Source organism: Helianthus annuus, chromosome 2 (assembly GCF_002127325.2).
Source record: "Helianthus annuus cultivar XRQ/B chromosome 2, HanXRQr2.0-SUNRISE, whole genome shotgun sequence".
Classification (NCBI taxonomy): domain Eukaryota; kingdom Viridiplantae; phylum Streptophyta; class Magnoliopsida; order Asterales; family Asteraceae; genus Helianthus; species Helianthus annuus.
The window spans coordinates 144911229-144919546 of record NC_035434.2 but is presented as its reverse complement, the minus strand read 5'-3'; the positions used below and the strand labels follow the sequence as shown (position 1 = coordinate 144919546).

The following is an 8318-nucleotide window of genomic DNA, read 5'->3' as shown; positions in this document are numbered from 1 at the left end:
GGGCGCATCCGCAATTACATTTGTTTCCAAGTTATATCAATTATCACCCGTGGTACTGTCGACACCCGACTTGTGGTAATGTTACTCCATAACCAGGTTGTAACAAATTTTGTATACAAAACCCCAACATACCCACGATAATTGTATTCTTACAAATACTCAATAACTGTCGTTCGCAGGGAAAAGTATTTAAGGTTTTGTAAAAGCATTTAACAAAAAGAGGATTACTCACATTGCTGTTTTAGGTTATCCTTTATGGTTTCCTGGTGAATATCTATAATTTACACAAATGCACGTGTGTTAGTATAATAACCCATTTTAATATTAGTAATACCCTCCCCGAGACGGCATTCCAACGACTACGTCGGGCAGAACCACGACAGCCGTTACGGAACCCTAGATCAATCGGGCAGAGTACCTAATACGTATCCAGGGGTTATAATACTTACAACAGAGCAGAACCTCGCTAATTTAGGGGGTATTGGACTCGGGTATAATGCCCACTATTTAGAATTTAGAGAGACAGAAAGAAAGTTGAACGAAATGGACTGAAGGCCGTTGGCCTCCATTTATAGGGCTGTAATCGCGATCTCTCGCGGCCCGCGTGGAGTTGGCCAGGCCTTACGCGGCCCGCATTGACTTAGGTCAATGGTGTAGCTTGGCTGGGTCACCCCCTAGGCTTGACACGCTTCGGACACGTGGCCGCACCGGGCTGTGCCACAATTCTGGGCACTCGCGGCCCGCGTAGCTTAACCAAACAGGTACGCGGCCCGCCTGAACTAAAGAAATCAAAGAAATCTGGTTACACACTCGCGCGGCCCGCATAAGCTTGAGGTGAGGCCCTACGCGGCCCGCCTCAGCTTAATAATTATTGTTTTTATTTATTTTATATAGTATAATCTATTTTGGGGCTCGGTTTTCACATACGGGGTGCATATAAAAACATATTGGGTTATTTTAAGATGTATTGGGGTGTCAGATTTATTATGAGAGGTGTCGGTTTTACCGAGGGTTGTTATATTTATCTTGAATCACATGCTTGCTATGAGGAATTGTTTAAAACTTATCTTTTGTTATGTACGTACCAAACTTGTATACTCGCCTTTGCTTTTGCATTGAATTGTATTTTAAACATGTTACAGGTTGATGATGACGATGCTGTGAAAAGAAGTAGCATTGATGCCTAGATACACATATAGACGTTAGGTTTAATATGTCGTATCAATTTTGCTTATGTTATTATGTATTTCTTTTGAACTTGTTGTTACTTGAGTTTATGTAATGTTGAAAATTTGAAGTTATGAAATGAAATGGGAATTATTTAATTATCGTCACAAATAGTGTTATGATGTCTCGAGCAATCTTCACACTTCGTCTCATCCCGATGTTTCCGCCATTGGTTGGGGTGTGACACGCAAGCCCTTTGAATTTGACGTTGGCGACTACGTACTCCTAAAGGTATCACCTTGGAAGGATGTGGTCAAATTCGGCAAGAAAGGGAAACTAGCGCCTCGATATGTTGGACCGTTTAAGATTCTGGAAAGGATCGGAAAAGTCGCCTACAGACTCGAACTACTGGAGGAACTTAGTAACGTCCACCCGACTTTCAATGTGTCAAACCTCCGAAAGTGCCTGGCTGAGCATGATTTAATTGTACCTCTCGACGACCTTCAAATAAACGAAACACCACACTTCGTGGAGAAGCCTACCGAAATCATGGACCGCCAAACCAAGCAACTCAGACGCTCGCGCATTCCTATTGTGAAAGTCCGATGGGAAGGCAAACAAGGCGCAGAGTTCACTTGGGAACTCGAAAGCGACATGAAGGCAAAGTACCCGCAGTTGTTTAAGTGAAAGTCTAGAGAGAGAAAGTTCTCCAAAATAATTCACGGTGTTATGCAGCTTCCGGCCTAATTTCGGGACGAAATTCCCTAAACAAGGGGAGGCTGTAACACCCCGTGTTTTCGAAAGTCAAAGTCAAAGTCAAAATTGAAGTCAAAGGAAGAAAAGATCGCTAATTGCGATCTATCACTCCTTGCTCAACTAATGTTTTGACTTCTTTGACTGTAGCTAGTCCATTGTATGTTTACGTTAGTTGTATTATTATGTTGAGTAATTAATTATAATCAAAGTAATCGAACGTTTATCGCTACGAACCGATTTTCGACTGTGAATAATAGGAAGTAAGAATGCGATAAATTCAATTAAACGCTAATCAATCTAATCTAATCATCACCGAACTCGAAACTCGAATATCGCATTTATGGTTACTGTATACGTGTGTGTGTGCCTTATGTGTTACTTGTGCATGTTTACTTTATGTTATGTGTGGTAATCAATCGAATCGCAATCGAAACTCAATCGCAATCGAAATGCAATCGAACTCAATCGAAATCAGACCGTGATAATTAGTGGAGAAAGGATAGTGCTCGATATGAATAGTTGGGATTAAAAGTAATTTGAATAGGAAACTCTATCGTACTCGCATCGTTCGCAATCGAAATCGAAATATCAAAAATCGTCACACCGAACACTCGAATCAGGCAGCTGAACGATCAGGCTACCAGCCGATCGAACAGCCAGCCGATCGGACTGCTATCCGACCGGACAGGCCGTCCGATCGAGCTTCCTGGCCGATCGGCCAGCCTTTACCCCTTTTAGCATCCTATAAATACCCCTTGTCACTCTCAAACTTTCTACTTTTGGAAACCTCTGACCGACCAGCTCGTGCTCCCCTCTTTTTCTCAGATTTCTCTCGATTCCGGTAAGATCTCGTCCTAAATCTTGTACTTTCTTGATCTACACGCACTCCTACACCTTTCTATCTTTTAAATCTTAACTTTTAACCATGAAATCATCAAGATTCAAGTGTTCAAGGATGATGTCATCATGGTGTTCTTGAAGAACTTCATGTTTTGGCCTCAATCCACCAAGAATAACTTGGATCTAGCCGATTTCCACATAAATAAACAAAGATCTTTCATCGATTTAAACATATACACGGTGAAAAGGATTGAAAGATGGTTTTTCCAACTTTCTTTCTACTCTTTTACACTCAATGTCTTCAAAACCGATAGAAACGGAGATAGTGCCAACTTGCTAATCATTCCGGTGGTTACGTGGCCCCAAATCCGGATTCTATCCATGAGGTTCATCGGTTTCGAGTTAAACGTTAAACACCGTCTCAAACCGTTCGCTAACCGGATTTGGGTGATTCCGGTCCGATCAGGAGAACCAAGTAAAGACGAGGGTTTTGTGGTTTGACTCGTTGTCTAAATACCTCGATAAAGCGACAAACAATCAGAACAACCAAGTGTTAGACGAACAGGCCGACCAGGTCAGGGTGCTGACCGATCGGACTGCTGTCCGAACGGACAGCCAGCCGATCGACTTGCACTTGGGTCCCACACTAATCAACCTAATTGAAGTGGAGTATTGAACGAACTGCTACTCGATCGGACTACCGTCCGATTGGATTACTCTTCGGATCATGAGATACTTGACTTCAACACTTAATCGATTTTCAACATGTTCAATGCACTAGGATTGCCACCCGATCAAACTGTTGTCCGATCGAGTGACCTTTGCTGAGGAGATGTTCTCCTTTGAAGTGCTAGCCGATCGGGTTGCCGGCCGATCGAACGACCGTCCGATCGACCGACCTGAAAGGTAAAGATACTTCAATGTTTTCAAATGCTACAACGAAAACTTCAAAAGTCAAACCATCATACACAAACACATCTCACACAAAGGAAGAAACAATCCACTCGAACAGCCATCCGATCGGACTACCGTCCGACCGGACAGCTGTCCGAACGGACTGTCAACCGCACGGTCAGCCGTCTGATCGGACTACCGTCCGATCGACCAGCTGTCCGATCCTCCAACACTTATTTCCGTTTTACGCATTGCTTATCATTATGCTATTGAACTATTCAGACTAACCCTACTCTCAAGCACTCCATTCTATCCATCAATCGCTGTGAGTATACTCGAACCCTTTTTGCTTTAGCACTTTTGGGTGTTACATACGTTAGTTATACAAAATCACAATCGAACACACTACTCAATACTTTAACACTAACCGTTATCGCATGTATTACGTGACTTAATGAATGCTTGTTGTTATGTTTACACATGAAATGCTGTCTACCTGCCTTAACGACGATAGTACTATAGTTTGGACTCAGCACCCGTTCACACGGGGGTTGTTAAGGACAATTACTTGCATGGATTACGGTGGTAATCATGTATTGCGAACTGCCTCGGGCAGTCAACCCCCAGTCATTGGTGTCGATAGATCCATGTCGATAATTAACATGCTTCGTTTTCCTCTGTGTACGTGCTGGTTATGCGTAAACTATTTCGAACTCTATATGCTATTATCAAACTTGTATGCTCACCTTTACATTTTATGTATTGACTTTATTTTAATATATGTGATAGGTGTCTAAGATGCTTATCTGCTAGGAAAGCGAGGCTAGAATAAAGCTCTAGGGTCCAACAAATAGTTGTCTGTAGTAGTCAATTCAAGGGTCTCTAGAAGCAGATAAACAATTGCTATTTATTTAAATCTGAGTTGTCGGAACAGAATTTATTGCCTGGATTTGGTCTATAATAATTTGTTTACTATTTGAGATACGGTACGGGACGTATTATTTTAAATTGAATAGCAATGATAGTTGTTATGGAAACTTTTGGACAATCTGTTTCGCTCAGTGCCATGCCCCGATGATTCTGCCATCAGTTGGGGTGTGACAGTGGGAAATCTCAAGCCCACATGACAACGTCCTCAACAACGTCGGGCCCAGTGTGATATGTGCTGCATGGAAAGGCAACAACCCCGCTCCACCACATCCATACTGTGTGGTCTTAACATATAAATGATAAATTAAACTAGAACACTAAAGTAATTACTAAAGTAATTTTTATTGTGACACATTTTTTTTGAAGTAGCGTAATAGTTTTATACTACAAAGATTAAAACTAGAATAAATATTATTACGCTACTTTAAAACTGTAACGTAATAATTATTACTCTAAAAACAACTATATTTTCTCTTTTCTTTTAATTAAATAATTTTTTATATCTTTATTCTTACATTTTTTTATCTACTCTACTCACAATCACTTTCAAAATATATTAAAAAATTATAGATGGTGACCAATTCTCCTAAAATATACAGATACAGAGTAACATTTTCTTTCTCATTCACTTACAATCACTTATCTATATATATTAATAAATGAAAAGGATTTGGGCCATGTGGCATGTGATGGTGGAACCAATTGCTGACGTGGCATGTTATGGTGGAACTTTTAGGTGGGAAGCACTCTCAATACTCCATTCAATATTGGACACGGGATCCGTTTTTATATTGGGTCAAAATCTGGATTTGGGTCACCCGTCTCTCGAATCCCTTATATTGATTCATCTTCTTTCTCAAGCTTCAATATTCTCTACAGACCCTAGAAACTAAAGCTTCCCAGCCACACTTTTCTAAAACCCTAAATCCGATTTGCGAAACAACTTCTTCCCGTTCTTCACTGATTATTTGTGATTGATCATAGGTATGTTATTGCTCTTTCCCTCTTTGTTTTTTACTCTTATTCCCTAACGTGTATTGCATATCATCAAGAAGAAATTCTTAGTGTTTTCAATTCTTCCACTCCAAGGTGAGTTATGTTGATTCTTTAAATTTGGGGTTTATTTTTGTTCAAATTACGTTTTCTTTTACAAATCAGTTCAGATTGCATTTTGTTCAGATTTGTTACTCGAACACTTGAAATTCCAAACCAAAAGCAATGGGTAATTTTGGACTGAGATTCGTATGTTATTCGGAATGAAAAGCCTGGAACAGGTAATCATTCACCTTCTATCTATGTTCTTATTACTATTTTCTATCTCTATGTCTTGAATATTTCCGATCCGGTATCTTCTTCTGTTTGGAGCTCTGCAAGAGTGTCAAGTATGGGTCGAACACATTTGGGTTTCGTCGGCTATGATGGTGTTGAACGATGATAATGTCAGGTGAGTTTTAGGCTACTTTCTATCTTATTTGATGCACTTTGTGCTCATGGATCATTTTTATTTTTATTATTATGTGATGAATTAAGACTAGATAGGAGGTTTCAGTCATTTTTTATTGAGTTAAATGTCATTTTAGTCCCTGTGGTTTGGGCCATTTTGCCAGTTTAGTCCAAAGGTTTCATTTTTAACCTGTGGGTCCAAAAAGGTTTCATAGTTGCCATTTTAGTCCACTTGGTTAACTTCATCCATTTTTTCTGTTAACGAGAAGGCCAATATGGTCATTTTGTATGTAATTCTGTTAACTAAAAGAGCAATCCAACCATATAAAATGACCGAATTGGCCCTCTCGTTAACAGAAAAAATGGATGAAGTTAACCCGGTGGACTAAAATGGCAACTGTGAAACCTTTTTGGACCCACAGGTTAAAAACGAAACCTTTGGACTAAACTGGCAAAATGGCCCAAACCACAGGGACTAAAATGGCATTTAACTCTTTTTTATTTAATAAACGGTAACGAAAATGATATATGTGGTTTGCAGAGCGTAAACTTTGGGGTTTTGTTCAGTGGAGAAGATGATAGTGATGGATTTTGTTCATTCTCCATGGACTCACGAACACGATCACTAGCCCGGGACTTCTTTTGAGGTTTGGATACATTTTTGTAAATGTTATTTGATTTTAGTTTCTTTTTGAGGGATCTTACCTTTTTTTTCAGGTTAAGGTTAACCGAAGTGGGTGATGATGATGACTATTTTCTGAAAAGGTTCCATCCATAATCACTTCTCCAAGGTAGTTTTTTCCTCAAAAACAAGAAAATACAAATCATATATCTTCATCAAGTGTTTGAAGCGTTAACTTCATTGATTTTTGTTGGAACTTTGAGGCACGTGGGTATAACAAATATAAAATATGCATCGGAAATTGTTGTGTGTTTGTGTAGGTTAAAGTAACGCTTTTTAACATATATAATTTATATAAAAAGCTGATGATTAAAAACTATCCTGAGAAGTACAGAGCACATGTAATCTAATCTCAAGTTACCACAATCTAAGTTGATTTTGGTTTCATGTGGTCCTGTTTGTGAATCATGGGTAAAAAAAACTTCACTTTTTGGGGTTAAACTTCTGCACTTCTATAGGTCAGAAAACTGCAGTTTTATAGGTTAAATAGTTGCGTTTTTTCTGGTTAAATTCCTACACTGTTTGTATCTATTTTGTAGTTGCAATATTCAGCTTTGTAGGTAATATTTTTGCAACTATGTTCATATGTAGGCTAAAGTGAAAAAAGGGAAAAGAGATGAGAAGTGAAAAAAGACAAAAAGGCTACGAATTAAAAATCATGTGGGCGAAGTAAACGTCTTTTCATCATCCCAAAAATATATGTGTCTAATCTAATTTGGTTGTTTTATATCCAGCTGCTTTTGGTCATTTACAAGTGTGTTTATTCCTTCTTATACTTACTTTTTGATATATGTAGTCACATGTAGTTCTAAATGAAGTTGAGAACCAAACGTAGTGGATGATCTTAACGGGTCAAACGGTTTGGATATGGTAACTTTTGATACAAAAACAGGATATCTGATGTTAAAATTGTTTGCTTTTGTGGGTGTGGTTTAATTGGAATCATCACATAGTGGTGTATAATATCTTTTGAGGTTCATTCTTTGTCCATGCTTTCATTTATAAAAGCCAAAAGGTTCATAATGGATGGATTTCGTATCCATCTTAATCTAAAAAACCTGCAGTTTTGAGTTCAGCAATTGGGAGTTATTTTTTGGGTAATTTTGTTTGACCACATTTATTTTTAAACTTCTTGATGCTGAGATTATTGTTATTTGTTTTAAATTATTGTAGGATTTGCGTGAGGAAATGGCGACAACGCGTGAGGTGTTTTCGACTGATGACAGAGGGAAGTGTTGAAACTAGCAACTCAGAGTAAAATCGATTGTCATCTTCGCCAAAATTTATGTCGTGTCGTGGTTGATGTCTGAGCATTCAGTTAAAGCTCCGACTGCGCCAAACGTTGGGATTGATGTGAGGCATGTGCGTCGCTCGCATTCTTGAAAAAGGTGTGTGTAGTTTTTTTTTTTTATAATTAGGAATATATTCTTTTGTTATTGCTATTTTACCGAATGTTGAACATATTGGAGTTAGGGATGTTTATCAGGTTAATCATTTTGTGTTATTCGCGTTTTTTAGATGTTTGAAAGTCTAACCAAAAGCTGACCCTATTAACTATCGTTTTAATCAGTTTTCCGGTAACGAGTTTGTTCAGGTAAGGTTCTTC

The 8318-nt window shown here is 38.7% G+C and overlaps 1 long non-coding RNA gene across 1 annotated transcript; it reads left to right on the top strand.

The window, feature by feature from the left end:
• The first annotated feature begins 5944 nt into the window (after positions 1–5944).
• Positions 5945–6822, top strand: LOC118487499. The gene is made up of 3 exons (XR_004881863.1): positions 5945–6031; positions 6572–6677; positions 6748–6822. It is a non-coding gene; the product is annotated as an uncharacterized LOC118487499 (long non-coding RNA).
• Positions 6823–8318: the final 1496 nt, after the last annotated feature.